Source organism: Polypterus senegalus, chromosome 16, assembly GCF_016835505.1.
Source record: "Polypterus senegalus isolate Bchr_013 chromosome 16, ASM1683550v1, whole genome shotgun sequence".
Classification (NCBI taxonomy): Eukaryota; Metazoa; Chordata; class Cladistia; order Polypteriformes; family Polypteridae; genus Polypterus; species Polypterus senegalus.
This window is the reverse complement of record NC_053169.1, coordinates 9,730,490-9,758,333: the sequence shown is the minus strand read 5'-3', so window position 1 is coordinate 9,758,333 and position 27,844 is coordinate 9,730,490. Positions and strand designations below refer to the sequence as shown.

General features: G+C 45.7%; 1 long non-coding RNA gene across 2 annotated transcripts in view; it reads right to left on the bottom strand.

Moving 5' to 3' along the window:
* LOC120516918 overlaps positions 1–25,499 on the bottom strand; it is a 60,362-nt gene extending 34,863 nt beyond the window's left edge. For both annotated transcript variants that reach the window (XR_005630946.1, XR_005630945.1), the window contains exon 1: positions 25,423–25,499. This is a non-coding gene — a long non-coding RNA (uncharacterized LOC120516918). The remainder of the gene's footprint in view (positions 1–25,422) is intronic.
* Positions 25,500–27,844: the final 2,345 nt, after the last annotated feature.

Here is a 27,844-nt window from a genome sequence, read left to right as displayed (position 1 = left end):
CCCAATAAAAAAAGTGTTCCTTTAATTTTTGTGAGCAGTGTATATATGTACTAGCCATGTGCGCCCAACTACATTGCGTGTGTTAAAGTTGTCTGTGAAGGGCTCCCTGTTTAAACGTGGCTGCCAGTCGTTAACTGGGCCCTTCGTCGCACAGCATTATGATTTTTTATAAAGGAAACAAAATTAAAAAAGAAAACCCTTGGATATTGAATCGATAGGAATGGCCTACTCGGAATCACTGTCCGAATAGTAATTATGTGGTGGTGTAGGAGCATTTCTGTTTCTGTCCGTTCACAGTCCGTCTCTGCTTTTCACGACGCTATCGTTTCCTCTCACGATGTCTTCTCAACCTTTCTCCAATCTCGCAGGTTGCTTTGTGGCAATCCAGAGAGTAAGGCAATATACACGGAGCAATGGTTATAAAAGGGGGGCACATAGGTATCCAGGCTCTTTAAAGCATAAATAGAGATCACTTCACTGACATGTGAGCAAGCCACGGTACAACTGTGAGACACGCAGTGCTCGCCGGCTACAACGTAACAATAATAATTTCCGGAACGTGCTGTTACGTTGTCATTCATTGTACCCACTGTCTTTCTTTCATTCATATGTTACGTAGGCACGTACCTTTTATCTTCAGCAATCTCGTTCTCTAACCAGGCCTCAGGAGCTAACCAGCGTAACACTGTCCACCACCCCTTTCGTTATTCCGGCACATTGTTGACATCCGTGAGTAACAACAACGTACTAAACTGGAAGGTGGTCTACGCATGTGTGGAATTAGCGGACAAACAAAGATCAAGGTCTAAATGAAGATCTCTTTAGTTAATTTAAAGCACAACAATTTGTTTAGTTTGAAAGTCTGTGTTTTGAGGTGTGACTGGCGTATTACAGTCTTCAGTAGTATATGCCTGGAGGAGATTCTTAATGCAGTGCCTATGTTTTAGCTGTCTCTCTACTGCCATCTAGTGCTTCTTCTTCTAATTCATTCGTGGACAAACAAAGATCAAGATCCAAATGAAGTATATATATATATATATATATATAAATATATATATATATATATATATATATATATATATATATATATATATATATATATATATATATATATATATATATATATACAGCTCAAAAGAATTAAAGGAACACTTTTTAATCAGAGTATAGCATAAAGTCAATGAAACTTATGGGATATTAATCTGGTCGGTTAAGTAGCAGAGGGGGTTGTTAATCAATTGTTTCAGCTGCTGTGGTGTTAATGAAATTAACAACAGATGCACTAGAGGGGCAACAATGAGATGACCCCCAAAACAGGAATGGTTTAACAGGTGGAGGCCACTGACATTTTTCCCTCCTCATCTTTTCTGACTGTTTCTTCATTAGTTTTGCATTTGGCTACAGTCAGTGTCACTACTGGTAGCATGAGGCGATACCTGGACCCTACAGAGGTTGCACAGGTAGTCCAACTTCTCCAGGATGGCACATCAATACGTGTCATTGCCAGAAGGTTTGCTGTGTCTCCCTGCACAGTCTCAAGGGCATGGAGGAGATTCTAGGAGACAAGCAGTTACTCTAGGAGAGCTGGAGAGGGCCATAGAAGGTCCATAACCCATCAGCAGGACCAGTATCTGCTCCTTTGGGCAAGGAGGAACAGGATGAGCACTGCCAGAGCCCTACAAAATGACCTCCAGCAGGCCACTGGTGTGAATGTCTCTGACCAAACAACCAGAAAGACTAAAGTGTTCCTTTCATTTTTTTGAGGAGTTATATATATACCCCAATCTACATACTGTCAAAATAAATGAACAACACGCCGTGGCGCAACACAAGAGGCTTCGCCTTTAGCGCTGACGTCCGGATGCACTATATATATATATATATATATATATATATATATATATATATATATATATATATATATATATATATATATATTGTGACGGCTGGCCCGCCCGCCGGCGACTGCATGGGATCAACCGCATCGGGCGCCTGGCGGTAACCACGGGCCCCTACAGGGTAGGGCTTCCATGCCCTCAACCCGTGGCTCCCAACAAAACCAGGACGGACGCCTCGCGGTCCGGAGGAGGCACAAGCCCTCCTCACGCCCTCCTGGCGTCCCGGCGGGCTCCAGCCCGCCGGGGCCACAGTGCCCCACCGCTAGCGAGGACACGGGTCCGAACGGCACAACCCGAAGGGCAGCACGCCCCGGTGAGGGTCCTACTATGCCCCAGGGTCCAACACGGCACCCTGGGACATCCGCCTCGGCACCCCGCCGCGCAAACGCGCCCCTGTGGTCTGCGCCGCCCGCCCCGCTGTTCCCCGCAGTTGGGACACTATTGGCCTCTCGGCGTGGAGCCCTCCCGAGCGCCCGCTTCAGGAGGGCAGGTCCCTGACGACGCCGCCCTCAGCACTCGCCGGGGCTTCGGGCCTGTGGAAAAGGAAAAGAGGGCCAGAAGCACTGCCAGGACACTCACCCGAGTGTCCTGCCGGTCTCCGCACCGCAGTGCTCCCCCCCTCCGACAGCCCCTGACTTGCCTGCTGAAGTCCTCCGTCGCAGGTTCCATGCCCGTCCGCCTGTTGTCCGCGGCACGCTGCAGGCGGCTCACCCAGCCGCCCAGGATCTCCTCTGCCCGCACAGAGGACGGCCCTTCTCGGACGCGCACCCAGCGCCGCTTCTTCCTATCGGAGGAACCGCATTCACCCTTCGGTTCCTCCTTCTTTTCTTGGACGCTGACGGTCTGGGTCTGAGCACAGCAAAGCTCAAATCCAGCCCCGTCTGCGTCCAGGCAGAGCGACAGGAGACAGCTGCAGGCTTGGGCGCAGGGCGCTAGGACCCAGGGCACTCAGCAGCCCCGATCCTACCAGCCCCTGCATATTCGAGCTCTTCGCCGCTAGCCGTCTGCACCGCGGCGCCTGCTGTCGGGAGGTTGCTTACTTGAGCTGATCGTCCGTAACGGTCACAGCCATGTTCGCAAACCTCCCGCTTGCTTTACGGGACGGTAATACTCACCACCCCGCCGTGTTCTGCCGGCCTCGGTTCCAGCGCCGCGCCGATCCTCCGTCTCACGGCGCTCTCCCGACGCGACCGCCTTTCCGCCAGCTGCTCACACTGAGCGGCGAGAACACGTAGCAGCTCCTCTAAGGACGGCTTGGCGGGCCGACGGGACTCCTCCGACACCCGCCGAGCCGCTGGTGGAGAGAGAGACAGACGCCGGTGAGCTTACCTGTCGATCGGCTCCACGCGACGCCTGCCTCCTCTGGGCCACTCCCTCTGGCCCAATCGGTCTCGTTTTGGCACGAGATTGGCGTTCCTAGGTCCCGCCTCCATCCAATCCTCGGCGGGCACACTAGACACACCAGCCAACCCGTGCCTGTCAGCGGGCGGGACATCCGCCCGCGCCATTTTGGCTCTTTCCTCCCTAGTGCGCGACATGCTGGCTCTTCAGGTTGCAGCGTCTCCCTTTCAGCAGCTCTCCGGCTGCTGCGGCGCTTAACGAGGCACCGCGTTCGACAGGCCCCTGCCACCGACAAGGATCCGGGCGGCCCCTGCCTGTTAAAGAAAAAACAGACGCTGGCCCTTCCCTGCGAGCAGGAAACTTACCTCCGGGTCCTGTCTGTCCGGGAAACGCCCCGCATGGCCTCGATAGGCAGCCTGCCGTCCCGGCGCTTCTGCCACGACGTGCTTGCGGGAGCCCGCTGCACTCCAGCAATGCCCATGGTCCTTCCTCCGCACCTGGGAAGCTCGGCCATAATGCGGTCCGGCGGCGGTCTCCGGGGTAAAACGCTCCCGCGGGGCTGTGCACGGGCCGCTCCTGCGGCCAGTGTGTGGGGTCCGCTGCTGCGCCGGGCCGTTCACAGACATTTTTGATACAGGTCCCCGCCTTGCACCAGGCGGAGCATCCTGCCGACTACGCCACTGTGACGGCTGGCCCCGGCACAGACAGACGGACATCATTGTTTCACCACACACCATTTATTATATACAATATTTACAAAGTTTTTCCTCACGTGCACCCCCAGTGCCTTCTCGCACCGATCTCCCCAAGTCCAGGCCCACAGTCTTTTGTGCCTTCCTGGCCGCCTCCCGTCCTCTCTCTCCAGTTCCGTCTGCTTCCTCCCGACTTCCACCTCTGACTGGAGGGAGGCGGCCCCTTAAATAAGGCTCCCGGACGAGCCCCAGGTGTTTCCGGCATCTGTTCTTTGGCCACGCCCCAGCGTGGCGGAAGTGCTGGCTGCCTTCCTGGCAGCTCTCCGGGTGCCACACAAAGTCTTCCCCCCGGCACTTCCTGGTGTGGCGGAAGTGTCGGGCTCCCGGGATAATTAGGCACTGGGGCGCCGCCTGGCGGTGGCCACGGGTCCCTGCAGGGCTGGGCTTCCATGCCCTGTACCTGAGGCCCCCTGAACCAGGACGGACGCCCACTCTGTCTGGAGGAGGCACTCGCCTCCTCACGTCCTCCAAGGTGTCCCGCCGGGCTCCAGCCCCAGCCGCGACCGTCACGGATAAACCGGCATCGGAGCGCCTCCTGGCGGTGACCACGGGCCCCTACAGGGCTGGGCTTCCATGCCCTGTACCCGTGGTCCCCAACAGAACCAGGACGGACGCCTGCGGTGTGGAGGAGGCACAAGCCCTCCTCTCGTCCTCCAAAGCGTCCCGCCCGGGGTCCAGCTCCGCCGGCGACTGCATGGGATCAACCGGCATCGGGGCGCCGCCTGGCGGTAACCACGGGCCCCTACAGGGTAGGGCTTCCATGCCCTCAACCCGTGGCTCCCAACAAAACCAGGACGGACGCCTGCGGTCCGGAGGAGGCACAAGCCCTCCTCACGTCCTCCTGGCGCCCCGCCGGGCTCCAGCCCGGCGGGGCCACATATATATATATATATATATATTTATATATATATATATATATATATATATATTAATTAATGGACAGCATACAGAGACAGATACCAGAGACTGGAGTACAATGCACGGACCTGGGGAGATGTCCACTATTAATTGTTTTCTCCTCCAATACTCTAGATGACAGCCTCCTATTTGGGCTAAAATCCCCAAACAAACACCCGCAGGGTATGCTGGGACTTGTACTCCCGTGAGGCAGCCCTGTTGGGTCCCGTGGGGACTGCCAGGGGGAGCCGATGGGATTTATAATCCTTACTAGTTGAGACTTCTGATTGACACAGAAGCCTTTCTGGAAGATATTTTGTGAAAATGAAAATAAACCTTTTATTTAAATTGGGACTTGTGTCTGTGAGGTTGTGTCTGGGGTTTGGGGTGCTGTTATAATATTTGTTTACCTTTGCGACCATAGAGTTCATGGGGAACACATTAGCCATGCAAAAAAGCGGAGGCTCGTTCCATTGTTTGAAGTCGCGGTTCCAGGTGACACTCGATCAGCTTTTTTGATTTCTGATCTTTCTGTGTAGAGGCTTTGCACTCTTTTCTTCCATGAAGACGACAGAAACACCTTTTAAACATCATTAAATCTATCATTATTATAATTATTCGACAGGGTCACAGGTGTTTTCTTTCTTGGGGAGGGCTTCTTTAGAAGACTCGTTTTGAGATCCTAGCTGGACACATATACCTAATTCTGCATGTGAAATGAGCCATGCAGTGCTGCAGCAGGCAGGCACAGAGATCAGTGTTAAATATGTGGTGGCAGTACTCATAATATTCCTATTATGGTCAGCTAATGTACCCCTCAAATGAAAATACTGTTTTTTTTTTTTTAATGCATGCTGGTTGGAAGGCTGCAGTACCAACTGGGTCGTGAGGTCACTCATACCAGCTCCACAACAATCTTACAGTATGCATTGGAAAACCGCGGTATAGGAATGCTAAATGGGTATGGAGCCAACAGGCCTATTTCGAAAATACTCAGTAGATGAAAAAGAGTCTTGAGCCATCATTACACATGAACGCCCTTTATTTACACCAATAGGTGGAGCCCCCATGTGCTTTGCTTAATGCAGCATGGCAGACTGAAGATTTCTAACAGAGAGCTTCCTTTAATCAGACGGCTTCATTTACATGTAATGACTATTAAGCATTTCAATCACACCAATCAGCATACAGATAAATGGTATGGTCCAGAAACACCCATCTGCATTAAGTATTATAAAAAGTCCCAAAATCGTTTGTTATTAAGAGTCATTGGTGACACCTGGTTAAAAGACTAAGACTTCTTATATGTAAAGTGTTATTAGAGAACAAAATATAAAGTTCGATGTTACATATTATCTCATTTTCTAATTTAAATGTGCTGGTAACCAATAAAGTCAGAATGTCCGTGTTTAAGAGGCAGGCAGATTCAAGCACTTTTCTCTTCTGTCTTTTGGAGCTCCACCACCTGATGCCATGTCTTTAGCGTATAAAGGGACACGAGAGCCAGGACTGGGGTGATGGTATTTTACTCTCCGAGCGGTTCATGGCCCCAGTTTTGAGTGACCTGTGTTACCAAGGACAGAACAGGCTTTAATGGTCGAGAGTCAGTGAAGGAGCACAAGGTGTGGCACAATCCTGAGTGAGGTGTTAGCAGACTGCAGATTCACTGACACAATCTTTGCCCACCTTTTTGGTGACATGCAAGTCTCTTTGCGTTATATGAAAGTCCCCCCAGCCAACTTGTAGAATCAATGACAATCATCAGAGCGGAGTGGGTGGAACTCCGACTTTGTGAATTTGTCCACATCAAAGCTGGAAGTCGAATTAATCACATGGCAGTGCCATCTGTTTAAGGGGTCCACTGCAGCCCACTACCAGTATGAAGAATTTGAACTTGTTACCTACCACCAGTGGATGAGAAACACTGCACTACCACAAACACACACACCTACACTCAATGAGGGCACCTATACAATCAAAGGATGTTAGAGGAAAACTCACAACAGACAGATGGAGGGATGATCCCGCTCTGCCCTTTTATATAATTGCTTCTCCAAAGACGTGTCTTTTTTCACCAGTTTGGCTGCCAGTAGACATTAACATAATCAGACGGTGGAAGTTGAGCTGGTGTCGATGGTGAAACGTCCCCCGAGCCACACTTTAATTGCACCTCAGTCCCCAAGTGATTCGACATCTGAATTCAGTGAAGCAGACAGAGAATGGGATGCAAACACAGAGGGACGGCCTCCAGTCAGTGGGCCGAGGTGACGGCAATGACGAGATGGCTCCAATTACAAGATTTTAATGGATGTCTTTAAGAGCCGCTCCGCATGCCCGACACCAGCCAGCACGTGAAGTAACCCGAGATAAACAAGTGATGGGGGGGATCAGGCTGCACGCTTTGCTTCGCCGATCCAAATTTCAATATAAGGTTTAGGCTACACAGATTCGGGTGGCTGAGGTGCTTGTGGTTGGGCATGACCAGTCCAGGGTGGGTACCCATTGCTGCCCGGGATAGATGGTGGCTCCTGATGGCACAAACTGAAAAAGAAAATGTGAAACTGGACATTTATGGCAGATCTGCTGTTTATAAATTGTAGTGTGTAACGTTTTGCTTAGTCTATTATACTGCTTTTTGTTTAACTGCTCTAAGTAGGATGAAACTGTTCAAGTATACGGACCCTTAGCAAGCCCCTGACCTTCAGATGGAGGCATCAACTAAGACAGAATGATCTAATATACCAGATATGGAAGTAATTATATTAGATTAGCATGTTCTCAGCTGAATGCTTCTGTGTCCTCATCTTTATATATATATATATATATATATATATATATATATATAAAATCCAGCGAGTCTGTCTGTATGTCTGTCTGCTTTTCACAAGAGAACTACTTCACGGATTCAGATCACGTTTTTTTTCGAGAATTTCCTTGAACATTCCGGTTGATTTTGCGACTTCTCTCATCACGCTTAGCATCATAGTTTGCTTGCAGCTGCGATATATTCACGCTAATCCAAGACAGAGGCTGTGGGCTGAGGGGAGGGGGAAGCGTGACGTGAGGAGTGGGGAGTCGCTCTACGTCTGTGTCGTGAATTACCTTGCCTCTGCTTAGCTAGCGATACACTTTTGTTTATTGATTTTTCCGGTTTCACTACTACGCGGGTGGAGCCACGGGGGACGGCTAGTACACTATAAAACAGTCAGTCAGTCATTGTCCAACCCGCTATATCCTAGCACAGGGTCACGGGGGTCTGCTGGAGCCAATCCCAACCAACACAGGGCGCAAAGCAGGAACAAATCCCAGGCAGGGTGCCAGCCCACCGCAGGGCACACACACCTACACCTCAAACACACACTAAGGACAATTTAGGATTGCCAATGCACCTAAGCTGCATGTCTTTGGACTGTGGGAGGAAACCCACACAGACACGGGGAGAACATGCAAACTCTACACAGGGAGGACCCAGGAAGCGAACCCAGGTCTCCTTACTGCAAGGCAGCAGCGCTACCACTGTGCCACCCCTCTATAAAACAGGCCTATTCAAAGGATGGCCCTGTGGGCCACATGTGGCCAAGAAGCAACCTCCGAATGGCCCAGCGCCTGATCCCGCCAGGGTACCAGACTGCAACTGAAATGATCGCAAATACAACCAAAAATAGGTTTGGCGATTATCATTTCTACTTAGTTTACAAGTGGCGAATGAAATCATTCAAACTTTAAACTATTATATTGTATTGGAAGCAAAAGGCCCGCGGTGGGCTGGCACCCTGCCCGGGGTTTGTTTCCTGCCTTGCACCCTGTGTTGGCTGGGATTGGCTCCAGCAGACCCCCGTGACCCTTTAATTAGGATATAGCGGGTTGGATAATGGATGGATGGATGAAAGCAATAGGCCATTTTTACTTTCTCATATACCAAGTATATGGAAAGTATTGTAATCATCAAAAAATTCCATTTCATGATTTTGATGAATCTCGACATTTTAGACTTACCTGAGTCCGAAAATACCATTTTTGGAATTATGTCTAGCAATGTTTATTGATTTTTAAAGTTTGCTCCGTTTCACTACTACGCAGGTAGAGCCGCAGGGGACAGCTAGTATATGTATATATATGTATATATGTATATATGTATATATATGTGTATATATATATATATATATATATATATATATATATATATATATATATATATATATATATATATATATATATATATATATATATATATATATATATATATATATATATATATATATATATATGTGGCAGTAGGGGGCGCTAGTGCTCCCTTGAACCCTCAGGTACAACTCCAGACACCAGGTAAAAGTCCAAGACTCTTTATTGTTGTCCCCAGTGCACCAAGCACCCTCCACACTACTCATATAATAAACCAATTCTTCTACTAACAAACTCTCACAATAACCTCTCCTCCTCGCCCAGACACTTTGCTCCTCTCCCACCCAGCACAGCTCAGTGTCTGGACTGAGGCACCGTCCTTTTATAGCCCCTGACCCGGAGGTGTTCCTGTCCCAGTAGTCCACAGTTCCTTATTCCTTCTGGGTCAGGGCAATCAGTCTTTTACTTCCCCCCGGGAGCACGCCATTCCTTCCCGTCATGTGACCGTGACGTACTCCCGGTCATAAGGCACAACAGAGCCCACAAGTCCCCCACAGCGACTCCTGGTGGTCCCCAAGGTATCCAGCAGGGCTGTGTATAAACCCTACAGAGTCCATAAGGCCCTGCTGGACCTCGGCGCACAATCCTGCTGTCGGGAGAGCTCCTCCTGGCGGCCTAGGGGTGAGGACTGGCATGGGAAGCCGGCAGTCCTCCACTAATATATATATATATATATATAAATATATATATATATATATATATACACACACACACACACAATACAATACAATACAATTTATTTTTGTACAGCCCAAAATCACACAGGAAGTGCCGCAATGGGCTTTAACAGGCCCTGCCTCTTGACAGCCCCCCAGCCTTGACTCTCTGAGAAGACAAGGAAAACTCCCAAAAACCTTGTAGGGAAAAATGGAAGAAACCTCGGGAAAGGCAGCTCAAAGAGAGACCCCTTTCCAGGTAGGTTGGGTGTGCAGTGGGTGTCAAAAGAAGGGGGTCACTACGATACAACACAGAACAAACCCTTAATACAGCATAAAAATAAAGATTTTAGAAGTACGGAGCAGAATTTAACAGTAGATGATATCATATAATAAGATTTGGATATTTTTAGAGTCCTGGAGACCTCATCCATCAAGCTGCCTCCCCCATTTGGCCATTCCATGGCTGAAACGTTGCTCAGCCAGCCAATCCGATGAAAGGACCCCTCTTTCCCATGATTCCTGTGATCCTCCATCAGGGATGATTTTACTTCAGGCAGACAAACAACTTGGCAGATGGGCCCTGGCACCAATTGCCACATTTGAGTACCGAGAACAGAAACAGAATAGGTGAGGGTTAGTAACAAATTATAACTGTCATAGTACTTCTGTTTTGTGCTAATGACTAACAACAGAGATGCAGTCTGCACAGTTCATCAGCAGCTCTAGTCAGGATATGCTAAACTGAAGTAGTGAGTCTTCAGCCGGGATTTAAAGGTTGGGACCGAAGGGGCATCTCTTATAGAAGCAGGAAGACCATTCCACAGTTTAGGGGCCCTGTAACTAAAAGCTCGACCTCCCACTGTTATTTTATTAAATCTTGGAATCCTAAACAGACCGGCATCTTGAGATCTTAATGTGCGCTCAGGTTTGTAAGTCATGATAAGTTCAGACAAGTAAGCCGGACCTCGGCCATTTAATGCTTTATATTGTAAAAGGAGGATTTTTAAATCTGCCCTAAGCTTAACCGGGAGCCAGTGTAAGGATTTAAGAACTGGAGTTATGTGTTCATATTTTATTGTTCTTGTAATAATTCTTGCGGCAGCATTTTGGATTAACTGGAGGCTGTATAGAGAACAGTTTGAACAGCCAGTGAACACCGCATTGCAGTAGTCAATCCTACTAGAGATAAATGCATGAATTAATTTCTCAGAATCCTGTTTATTTAGAAAGTGCCTTAATTTCCTAACATATTTAAGATGGAAGAAACATGTTTTGGACAACTTTGTAATATGTGCTTTGAATGACATGCAAGAATCAAAGATAACTCCTAGATTGCAGGCTGATTCAGTAAAATTAATTGGTATTCCAACTGAGTTAAATGATGACAGAATATTGCTGTGATCAGCGTCATTCCCTCCAACAATTAACATCTCTGTTTTATCTGTATTTTAAGACAAGTAGTTATCATTCATCCACTCCTTTAATTCGCCAACACAACTAATTAAAGACAACATCGGAGAAACTTCATTTGATTTAAACGAAATTCGATTTATATATATATATATATATATATATATATATATATATATATATATATATATTTAGCAAAATACCCGCGCTTCGCAGCGGCGAAGTACTGCCTTAAATTAAACCTTTTTAAACTGAAGGAAAATATCCCAATAATTATTTGTTAAGGATCTCTTTGTATACCACATTGTGAGTTCGGCCCTCCGGTTCTAATATGACCAAGCTGTGTGCTGAGCTTACTCTGAGCATGTAACGTACAGTCGGCCATGTGAACAGTAATCTTGTCTCAAATCTCACAGCTTGGATTGCTGCTGTCATAATCGGTTTGAGTTTCATGGTTTGTCTCAATGACGACAGTATTTGTAGGACTTGTGTTGAAGTGACATTCAGCATCTGTCAAGCGTTGTAAGCACACAACCAGTTTCATCGATAAAATCACATCCAGCTTTTGAGAGTTTAAACATTCATAAACATCAAAGTGTCCACTACTGAAATCGTCACCTGTGAGTCTAAGATGTTTAAGAGGCATTGCCGGTTGTCCAAAGGTGTAAAATATTTGGTCATTTCGGTACACTTGAAAGCAACAACCGAACAATTCAGCGGCAGCCATCAACTCACATGCAGATCCATAGGTGAAGGGCTTAAGCATTTCACTCTTCTAGTGCTCCTGTGTAGTCTAATTATCTCCTGTACGTCATCAGTCCACACCTTGAACCTGTCCCAGTCATTCAATACATAAGACACAATGGATATCAAGAGTGAGCCTGATATGGCCGTACAATATGTAACAAAGAGAATGGAAAAGGCAGGTGCCATCTGCGGGAATGGAAACCACTCGGTAAGTGACAGTTCTTTGATCGATGGTGATCACCTCGATAGACATGTTAATGAGGGTAAGGTTGGAATAATAAAGGAAATGGGTACCTGAACAATGTAAAGTAAGTGTAAAATACCTACACAATAACTATAATCGTAATAAATGAACAATAAAACAGCGGAGAAGCCGTGGATTAAATAAAAAGGCTGTAGTTATCAGCAGGGGAGACGTGAATCCCGTGGCAAAGCAAGGAAGGGAATGTAGAGACTGGAGCGACGGACGGCCTTATATAGGCAGGCAGCCAACAACGTGGGAGGTGTTGGGATGGGGGACCCAACGCCACCTCACACGGTGACCGAGCAGCAGGCTATGGACGTATATATGTACGTAAGTAGGATTCAGTTAGCATTGGGAACCCGCGTACCAAATTTCTTGAAGATGGGCCCATAAGTAACAAAGACTGTTGAAAAGTTCAATATGGCGGCCGACAGTGGCATCATACCACCGAAATAAGTACCAAATTTCAGCCTTCTACCTACATGGGAAGTTGGAGAATTAGTGACGTTAGAAAATTCAATATGGCGGCTAACAGTGGCGTCATACCAATGAAATAAGTATGTACATTGGTTTCGGTTAGCGCAGGGAAGCCACCTACCAAATTTCGTGAAGATGGGGCCATAAATAAGAAAGTTCAACATGGCGGACGTTGTCGACCGTTATCGACTGTTATGACCGTTACATGTAGAATTTTGAAATGAAACCTGCTTAACTTTTGTAAGTAAGCTGTCAGGAATGAGCCTGCCAAATTTCAGCCTTCTACCTACACGGGAAGTTGGAGAATTAGTGACATTGGAAAGTTCAATATGGCGGCTGAAAGTGGCATCATACAATCGAAATAAGTACGTATATCGGTTTTGGTGAGCGCAGGGAAGCCACTTACCAAATTTCGTGAAGATGGGGCCAGCCTTCTACCTACACGTTGAATTTCGAAATGAAACCTGCTTATCTTTTGTAAGTAAGCTGTAAGGAATGAGCCTGCCAAATTTCAGCCTTCAACCTACACGGGAAGTTGGAGAATTAGTGACACTGAAAAGTTCAATATGGCGGCCAACACCGGCGTCATACAATCGAAATAAGTATGTACATCGGTTTCGGTTAGCGCAGGGAAGCCGCCTACCAAATTTCGTGAAGATGGGGCCATAAATAAGAAAGTTCAACATGGCGGACGTTGTCGACCGTTATCGACTGTTATGACCGTTACATGTAGAATTTTGAAATGAAACCTGCTTAACTTTTGTAAGCAAGCTGTAAGGAATGTGCCTGCTAAATTTCAGCCTTCTACCTACACGGGAAGTTGGAGAATTAGTGATGAGTCAGTCAGTCAGTCAGTGAGTCAGTCAGTGAGGGCTTTGCCTTTTATTAGTATAGATAGATAGATAGATAGATATATAAACACACACATATATAGAAATATTGTATAAGGAGACACAACAGTGTGAAAGGGTTGGAATATTATCCTCGTGACCCTGTATAATGGGAAGCAAAATCAAACAAGGGGGACACCCTGGAGTTCAGAACAGGACTGACTCCAAGATGGCCGAACTGTTGGTCATATTGCTTCCAGTCAGGAAGGGGCGGGTCCAGGAGGGCAGACAACGACAGTGACATCAGAGGTGGAACGGCCATCAATTCTCTCGTTCGCTAGCTGAGTGGAGGTAATGTACACCCAGAGGCCCTGCCCCCTCTCCTCGGCCCACGGCATCTCGGATTCATGCAAATAAATCGGTCCCACAAGTGAAAAGCAGACAGACAGACAGACAGACAGACCCAGAGAGATTTTGCAAACATTTCTAAAATCTGTTTTCACTTTTCAGTTGTCAGATGAGGCATTAAAAGGCGCTCTACGGAATAGAAACACAAGCCGCTGGGTTGACGCTCTGCTCCTCCATCCCGATGAGCATAAGGTGATGAAGGAGAAGGTTGCATCAGGTGTGGATTAAAGCGCAAAGCCAAAGAAGAAAGTCTGATAATAACAGTGCATTAAGAGACGGCCCGAGAGAAGACGGGAGGCTCGGTGAGATTCAGCGGGGCTCAACATGCCACGAGCAGATGGCCAGGATGAAGGTCTCCCTTCCTGCTGCACATTGTTTGATGTGCGGGAGGTGTAATGGTGCAGGAAAACTTCACTTGGGTATTCAAAGAAACGATTTGGCTCAGCCAAGACCCCATATGGTGCTTCAGCTGCTTATTCTCTGTGAGTCACGCATTCATCATAAATCAAACCGAGCAAAAGCTTCTCAGCAACATGTTTGAATGTGCCGCTGGGTGGGGGTGTTGGGGTGGTTGCCGTTTCACCGCATTAGTCAGATGGGCAGACGGCACCGGAATGACAGTCTGGACTTCCACATGTTCAGGACTTGCACTGTGAGGACAGCGGCCGACTGCTTTTTAGGTTTTCTTTTTGGGTTTCTTTATAGTGCTCTTCATGGTGAATGCCATCCCAAAATACCTGACGCACACACAGAAAATATGGCCACACTGTAACTGCTGGGCACCTCGGCGTGCCACCCACACTAACACAAAGGACAAAATAAATCATCAAAAATATTCACAACACGCAAGGGGGGGGACCAACAAAGGAACAAAAAAAGTACAAATAAACAACCCACTGGGTAACTGAGACTTCAGAAGACACAAGGCAAGCCAAAGAACTCGCTGTCAATACACACTGGGAAGGAGTACACCATCCGAGTCCATCCTGGGCTTAATTGACCGGGTCAGGAATGCCCTGCAATGTCTTGGCTCACAGTAGAGTGACCTCTGCTGACCCTGGGCTTAGGCTCTTGCCTGGAAAATTGTTGTCCTTGTTTTAGCAATGGCAGCAAAAAGTCCAATGAGCTATGGGGACTCCAGGGTGCCATCGATTGGTGGCATTTCTACCAGCCTAGCTTCATTATAATTCCCGCTCCCTCTCACTGACAAGACTGCCAGTATGCTTATGACAGCAGAGTTAAAATAGAATAATATTATATTAATAATATATATTAACTTATAATAAGATAGATGAAAGGCACTATATGTTACATAGAATAGGCATCAAATTCAAAACAAATGTATAATAATATACTGTATAGACAGATCTGAAAGGCATAGATAGATAGATAGATAGATAGATAGATAGATAGATAGATAGATAGATAGATAGATAGATAGATAGATAGATAGATAGATAGATGACACTATATTATAGAAAGAAATGAAAGGCACTATATGACATGAAAAGTGCTATGTGATAGAGAGATAGATATGAAAGGCACTACATCATCATGTTTAAGCAGGTGTGAGAATGACACGGCACATCCTCTGAAGTATGTAACTTGTATAGATTATCTTATATGTAATTAAGGTGACATCCTGGACCTGGGGCCACCAGAGGATGAAGTGAGCTGACATTCATCCACCCATCCACCCATCCATCCCTTTTCCAGTATAAGTAAGTGCGACTGTATGCATGAATGCCGTCGCCTAAGGGGACACTTTCCAGAAGGACTCCATCTCCAGGTGACTCTCTAATCAGCACATCTGCTTTCATTTCTGAGGCCCACCCACTACACCCACACCACCTGTCCCCAAGCCCAACAGCGTAGTCTCAGAATGGCCTGCGTTGACAAATCTCTGTGACAGAACGACGACCCATTTGTGTCCTGGAGTGCATTTGTCTCAGTCACCCAGCTGCATGGTATCAAGTGGATTGATACGATACTTGCTTTTATGATGTAAAAGACCCCTGCAGACGTCTGAGCAGGTGCAACATGTGGCGTATCACTTTGATTTCCACACGTGGCACCCTGCATCTCATTTCATATTACAGTACTCAACTGCTGGCCAGGCTTCAACGTTTCTCCCCTTATCGACAGTGGCGTCACAGTTTTAATCCCACGGAGTCCTTGTCTCTCGCAGACAGCTTGACTAATCCCGTAAGGCACTGTATAGCGCATAACCCCTGATTTCACAGAGCCTTAATCTGTTTTTTCAACATTTTAAATGTAACTGACAGCTCCTTCTCATCAGCAAACAAGATTTGGTTTCATTCAAGTGGTTTCTCGGAGTCTCCAAGAACACTTTACAGCATCAATGAACTGCTGGCTGAGATTTCAATTTCTGTGTATTTAAAAAACCAGGAATCAATCCTGAGGTGCTTGTGAGGCTTTTGCAGTATTTTTGAAACACAAAATAAATGAGATTAGATGTAATATAATACACCAATGCAGAGTTAATCCTGTTGAACCCCAGCAAATTAAATTCCTTCACTCAAAATGGTTCACCTGAACTCAGCTGAATAACCAAAACCTTGCACTTGTGTCCTTGAGCAGTCCCAGCTGGCTTTTTTTTTTTAAAGACGCCACCAATGTGCTCATCAGACACACTGAACTCATCATTAGATGTGGGTGGTCTTCCCAGATTGTAGTTGTTAAAATCTAAAGACATTCTGGGTGCGGACCCAGGGGCTTTTTCACCAATAACTTCCCGCCCCCCAAGCGCCAAAACACACACAAACACACACACACAATGCTCAATGATGTGATCACAATTAACAATAGGAAATACCAGGCTGCATTATTAAAAGTATGATCGGCACTCTGTTGAGGACCTAAATCACCAAAGAGGACTGTAGGGGGTCTTAATCTGGGCTTGTCCTCAATATGAACCACAAGGGTCTATTCTGGACCCACTGTTATTTTCAATCTCCATGCTCCATTAGGCCAGATTATACCAAAACACAAGGCGAGCTACCACAGCTATGCAGATGACAAGCAGCTTTACTTGTCTATGGCACCTGATGACCCTGATGCTCCAGCCTCTCTGATCCAATATCTTACTTGTGCTTCCGACTAAATGTGTATACACTTTCTTAAACTAAATAAGGAAAAAATTGAAATTCTACTGGTTGGCAAAAACATAAATAAATAGACATAAATAAGCTCCCTTTGCATTAAAAGTCAAGGCGGAAGTAAAGAATGTCGGTATCATCATGGACTCTAACCTGAAGTTTAAATCACACTTTTATCAGATTACTAGGACTGCATTTCATCACATAAGGAAGATCTCTTATCACATTCATCCAGGATCACCAACTCAAAGGCAAGGATCAACCTGAGAGGGGATGCCAGTCCCATTGCGGCATTCACATATACACACATTTGCACGCATGCGGTTCACGATGTCTACTTAAAAGTCAGCAGCCAACCCAACACAAGATGCCAGTCCATCGTAATATTGACACACAACTCACTCTCACGGGGGGCCAATTAAAAGTCAGAAACCAATCTAGGATGGCACACCAGACCATCACAACATCCAAATACAAACCCACTTCTACTGGGCCAATTTAACATCACGAGAACAACCCTGGATGGGACTCCAATCTGTCGTAATATTGACACACAACTCCCTCAATTTGGGATCTTCATCCTGTAAAGCACTTTGAGTTACATCATTTGTATAAAAATGTGCTACAGAAATAAATATTGTTCTTGTTGTTCAATTAAAAATCAAAAACCAAACTGGGATGGAATTCCAGACAATCACAACGTCCAAACACAAACACTTACACCTCTACAGGGCCAATAAAATATTGCCAACTAAAAAGGTCAGAACTACTGTAACCTCAGATGGGACACCGGTCCATCAGTATTCACACGGAGCTCACACAGGACAAACTTAGAATCCTCATTTAAAAGAGAGGAATCAACCTAGAATGAGAATCCACCATAGTATTCACGCACAACTCACATTAACAGAGGACACAATTAAAATGCAGGAACCAATCAGGGTTGAGGCATCAGTCTATCACAATATCTTGTAGGGACCCCCCCACCCCCCCCAAAATCTTAGGCCAGTCGCCAGAAGGAAAAAGATGAACTGCCTTCTCCGAGTGGGAGGTGAGTTACTGCCTGAAGTGGAGGAGTTTAAGTATCTCGGGGTCTTGATCACGTGTGAGGGGAAAAGGGATAGTGCGGCTGTTTTACCAATCCATAGTGGTTAAGAAAAAGCTGTGCAAGAAGGTGCAGTCCTCGATTTACCAGTCGGTCTACATCCCTACCCTTACCTATGGTCATGACCGAAAGAATGAGATTATGGATACAAGAAGCCAAAATGGGCTTTCTCTGCAGGGTGACCAACCTCTCCCTTAGAGATAGGGTGAGAAGCACCAATATTTGGGAGAGACTCGGAGTAGAGACACTGGCTCTCCGTATCGAGAGGTGGTTCAGGCCCCTGATAATAGATGCCTCCTGGGGAAGTTTTTACAGGCGTGACCACCTGGGAAAGACCCAGGGCTCACTGGGAGGATTAAACCTCCAAGATGGCCGGAGAACGCCTTGGGATTCCAAGTATGAGTTGGCAACTGTGGCTGGGGAAGAGGATGTATGGGCACTCACTGCTAAGACTGTTGTCCCTGTGACAAGGTTTTGGATAAATGGTGAAAAATGAATGAATGAATAAAGAACCAACCTCAGACAGGAGGCCAGTGTGTTGTATTCATACGCACCTCACACTCTACTGTCAAATTAGAATCATTGATCATCATAGAATCTTCGCAGAGTCAATGAAGGCTCTGATGGGGGCTTTTGAGAGACTGAGTGAGGAGTCCGAGTGTCTGGGCTTTGCGAGGGTCCTGATAAAAACCAACATCCAAGCCTTTAATGACCTCTTGGGCACGGTGATCGGCAGTGTGTCCGTCTGTGGAGAGAGGGTCAACCTCGTCGAGAGGTTTACTTACCTCGGCAGTGACATTCATGTCTCTGGCGACTCTCCCTATGAAGTCAGTAGACGGATTAGGAGAGCATGAGGGGTCATGAGGTCGCTGGGAAGGGGTGTGTGGCGCTACTGATATCTCTGCAACAGGATGAAGATCCAAGTCTTTAGAGTCCTGGTGATCCCTGTCTGTGAGACATGGACACTATCCAGAGACCTGAGATGAAGACTGGACTCCTTCATGTGTGTCTCTTCAGAGAACCCTTGGGTCCCCGCTGGTTTGACTTTGTGTTGCTCATGGAGTCCTGAATGAGGCACATGACCTGCATTGTGAGGGAGCATCAGTTACGGCACTATGGCTATGTGGTGCAATTCCCTGAGGGTGATCCAACTCGCAAGACCTTCATTGTTGAGGACACGAGTGGCTGGACCAGGCCAAGGGAACGCCCACGTAACTCCTGGCTGAAGCACATAGATGGTCATTTCCGGTGGGTGGGACTGGATGGCGTGTCAGCCTAGGGGGTTGCCAACCAGGATCCCAAGCTGTTTCATCGTGTGGTGGGTGCGGTAACGTGCTGTACCAGTGCATGCTCCCCAACCTGACCTCACCTGATTAAAAGGTAAAAACCAACTCAGGATGGGATGCCAAAAGTTCACAACTCTCAGTATTGCTATATTTTAGATCTCCAAGTAAAAGTCTGAAGCCAGCCCAGGGCAGGATGCCAGTCCATCGCAGTATTCATAGCGACCTCCCATGGGACCAACTTGGAATCCTCAATTAAAAGGTAAAATCCAACCAAAGGGTGGCACTCCAGTCCATAATCACATTTATACACAACTGAGAATTTTGGACCTCCAATTATAAGTTGGGAGCCATCCCAGGACGGGATGCAGGTCCTTAGCAGTATTCACCCGCACACACATAATAAAAGCAAATTCCACGCACAGTGCAAATGGCATGGGGTTGGACGCCAGGATGAAGAATTTGTAATGCTGCCATCATAAAATTCCACTGTGTCACCCCACAAATTAATTAACTATAAATAGAGAATAGGAAAAGAAAGACCACCACAATCCAAAAGACTACCCAACTAAAAGAAACCAAAGTTCAGCTTGAGACAACCGGCGGGCTTCAGGTGAAGTCTCTGGAGATTTAGAAAAGAACTGACAAAATGTAATGAAATGTGTCTGTCAGGATGCAAATGAAGCAGACCTCACTAAAATAATGACGAGTTTCGAGCGAGCCACGGGACGCCGTTTTCCAATTTTACAAACAGCAGGGCCTTTTTGCTGCCTTTTGCTAATTTTGTCCAAGCGGTGCGGACTTTGATGCTAAATGGCACCCTGTTCTTTTGAAGCAGTTGACAGGATTCGCATCTTTTAAAATGCCCCAAAGAAATTTCAGGCGTCGCATTCTCTTTTCATTAAAGAAGCTCATTTGCGTCATTCTAATGATTTTTTTGGAAACGTCCCGCTGACCTTGCCCCCCATTTTCTACTGCTGACTTTTGCAGCTCCATCTTCAATTGACTCCGTTAAGTGCTAATGACGGGCACATACCATAAACTTTTAATTTACCCTTCTCCGATAACCATAAATGTTTTCTTATTGAATATGGTGTAACATGGACAACATGCTTCCTGCCATGCATCCAATGGAGCTCTGAATTAGATTAAGCAGGATCCAAAACTAGTAGTTAATAAACTACTCCAACCCGCATCTGGCCCAACTACCTCTTCTACTGAAGTCCACTTTTTCCGTAACAAAATTAAAGATCTAAATAATTCCATCCATCCAACCCGCTATATCCTAACTACAGGGTCACAGGGGTCTGCCGGAGCCAATCCCAGCCAACACAGGGCGCAAGGCAGGAAACAAACCCTGGGCAGGGCGCCAGTCCACCGCAGGGCACACACACACACCCACGCACCAAGCACACACTAGGGACTATTTAGAATCGCCAATGCAACCGAAGGAAACCCACGTAGCCACGGGCAGAACATGCAAACTCCACGCAGGAAGCGAAGCCGGGTCTCCTAACTGCAAGGCAGCAGCGCTACCCACTGTGCCTCTCCTCCAAATAATTCAACTAACATAAATACATCATCTGTTTATATCTTTCCCAGTTATTTTCCCACTCCATGCAGTTCCTTTTTTTAACCAGTCACATCTGCTTTTCTTAATGACCTGCTTTGTAAGATGAGGCTGACTACTTGTGTACTGGACCCCATCCCCAGCACACTACTTAAATCCTGCCTTCATGCCATAATCCCGACTATTACAATAATAATAAACTCATCCCTTGACTCTGGTTTTGTGACGCTCACTTTTAAAATCGCTTCTGTAGCCCCAGTGTTAAGAGTCTGGTCCTGATGCTGACAATTGTAACAATTCTCAGCCTATTTCCCACTTACCTTTTCTGTCAAAAGTTCTTGAGCGTGTTGTAGCTTCCCAACTACTTAACTTCTAATAATTTGATGGAACCCTTTCAGTCTGCTTTCAGAGCACAGCACAGCACAACACAGCAGTGAAACTGCTCTGCTACGGGTAACCAAACATCTGCTTATGGCTTATGGACAAACCAGCATATTAATTCTGTTAGACCTCAGGGCAGCATTTGACACTCGGGTCAGGCATGACATTCTACTGTCCAGAATGGAGAACATGCTGGGTATCTCTGGCACTGCCCTCCAGTGGTTCAAGTCCTATCTGACTGACAGGCAAGAGTTTGTTAGTCTTGGCAACAGCAGGTCCAGCACAGCGCCAGTCACACAAGGAGCTCCACAGGACTCTGTCCTCGGCCCTCTTCTCTTCTGTATTTATATGCTTCCCCTTGGCCATATTATTCATAGCTTTGGACTGAGTTATCATTTTTATGCAGACGATACTCAACTCTATTTCAATGTTAAAAGTGAGACTTCATCAGAGCTTTCTCAGCTCACAGCTTGCCTCAGTGAAATTAAAACCTGGATGGAGCAGAACTCTTTAAAATTAAACTGCAACAAAACTGAACTCCTGCAAATTGGGACTAAAGTGCAACTTAATAAAATGAGCTCCTTCCCAGTCCATCTTGGCGGTGATCTCTTCAGACCTGCCTCTACTGTAAAGAATCTCGGTGTCATTTTTGATTCCTCCCTCTCTTATTCCACTCACATAAATCACATTAAGAAACTCTCTTACTTTCACCTCCATAACATATCCCGTGTTCGCGCCTTCCTCTCCTTTTCTAATGCTGAGAAACTTGTCCCTGCTTTTATCACATCCCACATCGATTATTGTAATTCCCTACTATGGCAGGTGCCCCTTCTACTCTTATATCACAGCTCCAGCTTATTCAAAACTCGGCTGCAAGAGTCCTGACACAAACCAGCAGCAGCGAGCACATCACACCCATCCTGCTCCGTCTTCACTGGCTCCCTGTGTCTTACAGAATCGAATATAAAATCCTACTAATAACCTACAAAGCCTTAAATAACCTCACGCCAAACTACATCAGTGACCTTCTCCATCACTATGTGCCTGTCCGCCCACTAAGATCCTCTGATTCTGGCCATCTTGTTGTGCCCCACACTAATCTACACTCCAGGGGTGACAGCAGGGCCTTCAGCTGTATAGCGAGTGCCCAGACTCTGGAATGACATCCTGAAATTAATTAAATCAGCCGACTCCATGAATTCTTTTAAAAAACAACATACAACTCATCTGTTCAGGAAGACTTTTAGCTCTACTTGACTTTATTAGCCTTCTCTCCTGATGATGCTCCAACAATGATGGATGGATTTAAAGGCAGAAGTCTACGTTACCATCATCATCATCAAGCCCTTCCGTGAGAACCCTAAATCCAAAGAGGACTGTTTCATTTATGTTAGGTAGAATGCCCAGAGGGGACTGGGTGGTCTCATGGTCTGGAATCCCTACAGATTTTATTTTTTCTCCAGCCGTCTGGAGTTTTTTTTTTTCTGTCCCCCCTGGCCATTGAACCTTACTCTTATTCGATGTTAATGTTGATTTATTTTGTTTTATAATTGTGTCTTTCATTTTTCTGTTCTTTAATATGTAAAGCACTTTGAGCTACTGTTTGTATGAAAATGTGCTATAGAAATAAATGTTGTTGTTGTTGTTCTCTCAGTTTACCTCCATGTCAAGATGTCGTGTGTGTGTGTGTGTGTGTGTGCTGGACCATCAATTATGTTGTCTGTTAGGCTTGTTCTCTGAATTTACTATCTTACTCTTCTTTATTTATTTATTTGCTTTGTACAATGCTATGTACTGTATACCCTGCCATTCTTTCTTAAACTCTGTAAAGTGCCTTGAGCATGGGAAAGGCGCTATATAAATAAAATGTAGTATTATTATAAAAACGTCAGCCTACTGCCCCTTCAGAAACAACTCGGACCCCTTCACTTTTTCACATCTTCTTTACGATCATCAAAATTCATTTTGTTCTCACATCAGACAACACTTGATACAGCAGAATGACAAAGCGAACACAGGATTTTTATGAAAACTTATGAAAAGTACCCAAGCATTGTGGCAGTGATTCCAGTCAGACGTCTTCTTGGCTCTTATGCTGGATTTGGTGATTTTCTTCCATTTCTCTCTTCCACGTTTCTAAAACTATGAGCCGAGACCTGTGATGTAGCACACACAGTCATGAATCACAGCAGTACCGAATAGGAACAGGTCGCGAACGGTTTGCGGAATGCCTTTGCGGAGAAGGGGATCTCGTCACACCCAACCCGGGACGACAACTGGCAGCGATTCTCCAAAGGGGGGGGAAACAGAACATCAGTTGAAGGCATTTCTCCAGTTCGGCGGCGATTCTACAAGAGTGATGGATCCCCTGGATGACACTCTGTATTAATTGTGGGTCGTGAACACATAAAAAAGGCAAAAATTGTATCACGAGGGAAAAACAAAAGTTTCAGAATTGCTGCTCTAGAGCTCAGTCAGATTGGATGGACACCATAAGTGGACAATGTGGTAGTGTGAGGGAATGACAGGTTTCCAAACAGCAAGGAGAAAGTTTGGGGTGCCAACGGGGTGTTCCTTTTTATTGTCCGTGGACAACGAAAAACAAAACGAAAAGAGGAATCGCTCTTTAATGTGCATCCCGTATGCAGGAATTCAAATAATAAAGACTTTTTTAGAAGAATGTCGTCACTTCCAGCAGAGCACCATTCAGCAGGTTGCTCTGACCAGTAAATGACGCCTTCTTCTGGGACACCCAGGATCTTATGGTGGCTGAACCAGAAAAATGGGGTCAAATGCATTGTTGGAAAAGATTGAGATGACAAGGTTAGTATCAGCGCCCTCTCTTGTCTTGGCGGGTTATCACATACCTCGAAAGAGCCTGCATGGAGGTCCTTTGACAGGACAGCTATTTTCAGGTCTCCTCAGAGATGTTCAGTCTTGGCTCTCCATAGGGAACTCAACAAGGTTACCACAATTGTGCAAAAACTAAATGCAATCTAATGTGTTAACCAAGAAGAAATGCAACACCCACTCAAGTGGGACGTTTGATTTTGGCACGGTTTATTACCTCACAATTGAAAACTTTCAGCAAAATTGATTGATTGATTGATTTCACTATGGCACTAAAATTTTGTCAGTGTAGAGTGCATTATAAAAGCATGTTGTATTTTAAATCACGTCATAATGAAAAGCAAATTGGACATATTGTATTTCGCTTAGTGGCAGGAGTGTGTGTATTGCATTTAAATTCAAGACCATGTTAATCATTGAAAATCAAGGGGCATCAACAGGTAGTCCCATCACAGTGTGGTGTAATGGGAAACAGAAGGTGTACTGGGAGTTGAAGCTGGAGATCTAAATGACGATTCCATTGTCTTGCGTGTCGAAAAAAGGGAAAACCCGTATCTGCTTATCCCAGAGGGTATGAAGAAAATGCTACGGAGAAGGCAAGCTCAATGACGCTAACAAATGTCTGACTCTGCTTAGTATTGTAACGCTGACTGGGCTTCCCCACCAGCGGAAAAGAAGCATCTGGAACTGCAGCCTATCAAAGGCGGGGCAGAAATAAGCGGCAAAGGAGAGGGGGTGGAGCCCAGTAAACAAAAACAAAAAAAAAAGAACGAGTGACAGAGGAGCGCGGGAGATTCAGGAAGAAGCAGAATTGACAGAGAGAGAGATGGGGACGAAGACAGTGCTAGCCACAGCAGAGAGCGAGGCCTCAGGCGCCTGGGATTTCCCAGTTTTCATGCTGTGTCCGGGACCTTAACATCGGGCTTGACGAGAGAGACACCTCTGTAGGGACTGCATTGCATCAATAAAGGAACTCCGGCATCTAACAAAGCTTTACATAGTGTTCTTAGTATTTATATGAAATCGTTAGTACTAGGGTGTTGTACCGTGTTAGCCATTATGAATGTAGAGAAAGGCCAAGCGAAATGACACATTTTATTGGCTAACTAAAAAGATTACAATATGCAAAATAGTGTCATTTTGCTTGGCTTTTCTCTATGAAATCGTTAAAAACCTACTTCTACAAATTGTAACCACACTGCTGAAATTAACGTGTATAAAAACAAAACAACTTAAGACTTAAATTTTTCAGCGAGACCTAAAACTTACCGCTGTTTCCGTTAACCACTCATAGTCCGTATTGACTAAATTTATGCCCGCCGCCAGAACACTGAACTGTTTCGAAGTTTGAGTTGACTGCCACTTTCCCTAACTGTTGACGCCCCTTGCCCCACCTTTTGACGCTGATTGGTCATTTGATTAGTTTTGGCGCGATTACAGAGAGGTATCGAATTGAAATGTAACACATGCGCAGCAGCCACTAAGTGAAACGTAATGCGTCTGCTTTTCTTTTAGCTGACAAGCGATCAATGGACGTGAATTAAAATGCAATACGACTTTGTATTGCTTTTAAAACTTACAATGAAACTGCGTGCCGGAGAAAGAAAAGCAATCGATCGCTTCGATGATAGGTTTTTAATTATAACACGATAAAGCCGGGCCGAGATCAAATATCCCACTTGCATACGTATTGCATTTCAACTTAGTTAACACGTTGGGTTGCATTTAATTTTGGCACGAATAATCTTCAATAGATGCAGACAGCAGCATGCATAACTCCATGGTGGATGCTGTCCGCCGTTGGATGGCGTTATATAAAATGAAATAACTGACAATCCAATCTCAATTCGTAACTCACTCTTTGAACCTGACCAAGTCACTTCACCTGCAGTCTTAGAAGGGGCAAAGTAAAGTAAGCCTCTGAGACCCTCGATGATATTGATATTGATATAGAAGTAAAGTTAGTGTGTTCAGGTATTCCAGAAGTGCTAACAACTGCGTTAATGTGGCACTTCAGAACAAAGCTCACTGAAAAAAGCAAAGGGATCAGAAACCAAAAGTAAAAACGTCTAATAGGTGCTCGCACACAGACACACAGAAATTATTAATTTCTTATTAACAATAACGGCTGTTATTTAAGCATGAATTTAAATTACAAATCGACTCAGTGTATTACACTGCGGCACTGAACAAAAAACGAGGAATAATGGTCATTTCATCTACTACGGCTGTGGAATGCTGGCATTATGAGAGCTTCAATAATTTTACACAGCACTGAGTGTCACCGCTGCAGGGCACGGCGCTATACGCGCACGCGCACACTCAGGGCCATAGCCGAATGAACAGGCGCCGCAGCAAAAGCTCTTTGACGGTGCGCGCGACCTACTCCTTCAAATTAAACGTTACCACATGCTGTACTGTAATAAGGCATATTTTTCATCCCCGAGACCTTAGGAATTACTTACAAAAACTTGATAATATTCAAATGTGCAGGTTCGGATCCGCACAAGCGCAGATGTTTATTGCATTTGTAAAGCGACAAACAATACGAAAGACTGCAGGTGCTCAACTCCATCAGAAGCAGGCAGCAGGTGATAAATGCTCGAAGAATGCAGATGGAGATCGGGGCGTTTAAAGCGCTCTTCTCCCAAGCAACATGCTGTTAGTAATATTTAAAACGCACCGTATTCCGTCAGCCGCCGTTACGTTAATTTTTTTTTTTTTTTACCAAGGCAATCAGAAGTGAGCGCGACTCTCCAAACTATTAACAGCTTGGGGTGCCAACGGAGGGCGGCACGCTGCAGAAGTCCTCGAGTCATTTGAGGAAAGTCAGCACAGCGGCCCTGCGACAAATGGCACTGCAGGGACACAAGAAAGGCACAGGACGACCTTAGAATTCGTCTATTCACCATTCAAGCTTTAAACCGCTGATCTAAGGAGCAGGAGTCAATCCAAGCAACAATCGATGTAAGGCACGAACCAACTCTGGATGGTCTGCTAGTGTATAGGGATACAAGATTCTGAAACCAACTTAATCTACAGCAGGGTATGAGTGTGGGTGGTATGCCAGTGGATGGATAGATAGATAGATAGATAGATAGATAGATAGATAGATAGATAGATAGATAGATAGATAGATAGATAGATAGATAGAGCTACTGTATTTAATAGACAGTCTAATTAATTGAATTGACAAGAGGTGGACTACAAACAAGGTGTAGAAACATCTCAATGGTAATCAACAGAATGGGATGCATCTGAGCCAAAGCTAGGGGTCTCAATACTGGTGTCAACAGGTTAAAAGCCCCCATCATCTCCTGGATTGTGGACTACCTGACCAACAAACAGCAGTTTGTGAGGTGATGGGTGTGATAGAGCAAGATGACAAGGACAGGAAGATATGGAAAAGGTTGATCCGACCCCTAACAGGAGCAGTTGAAAGAAGAAGAAGAAAAACATATTTCATCTGCCACACATCCACCCCAGCCTGCATGCTGTCTAAGTCTCTCTGTGATGACTCAGTGGATTCTCGATTATCTGCTGATCCACCAAGTTTGGTATCAAATGAGTAAATAGTGCTAATAATAAAACCACAAAAAAAAATTCAGAAAGCTGAACTACAGTATGTTCTAATCCCACTGCTGACACCATGTGTGACCAGTCTTCTTCCTCTGTAACAATTTAGAGGATT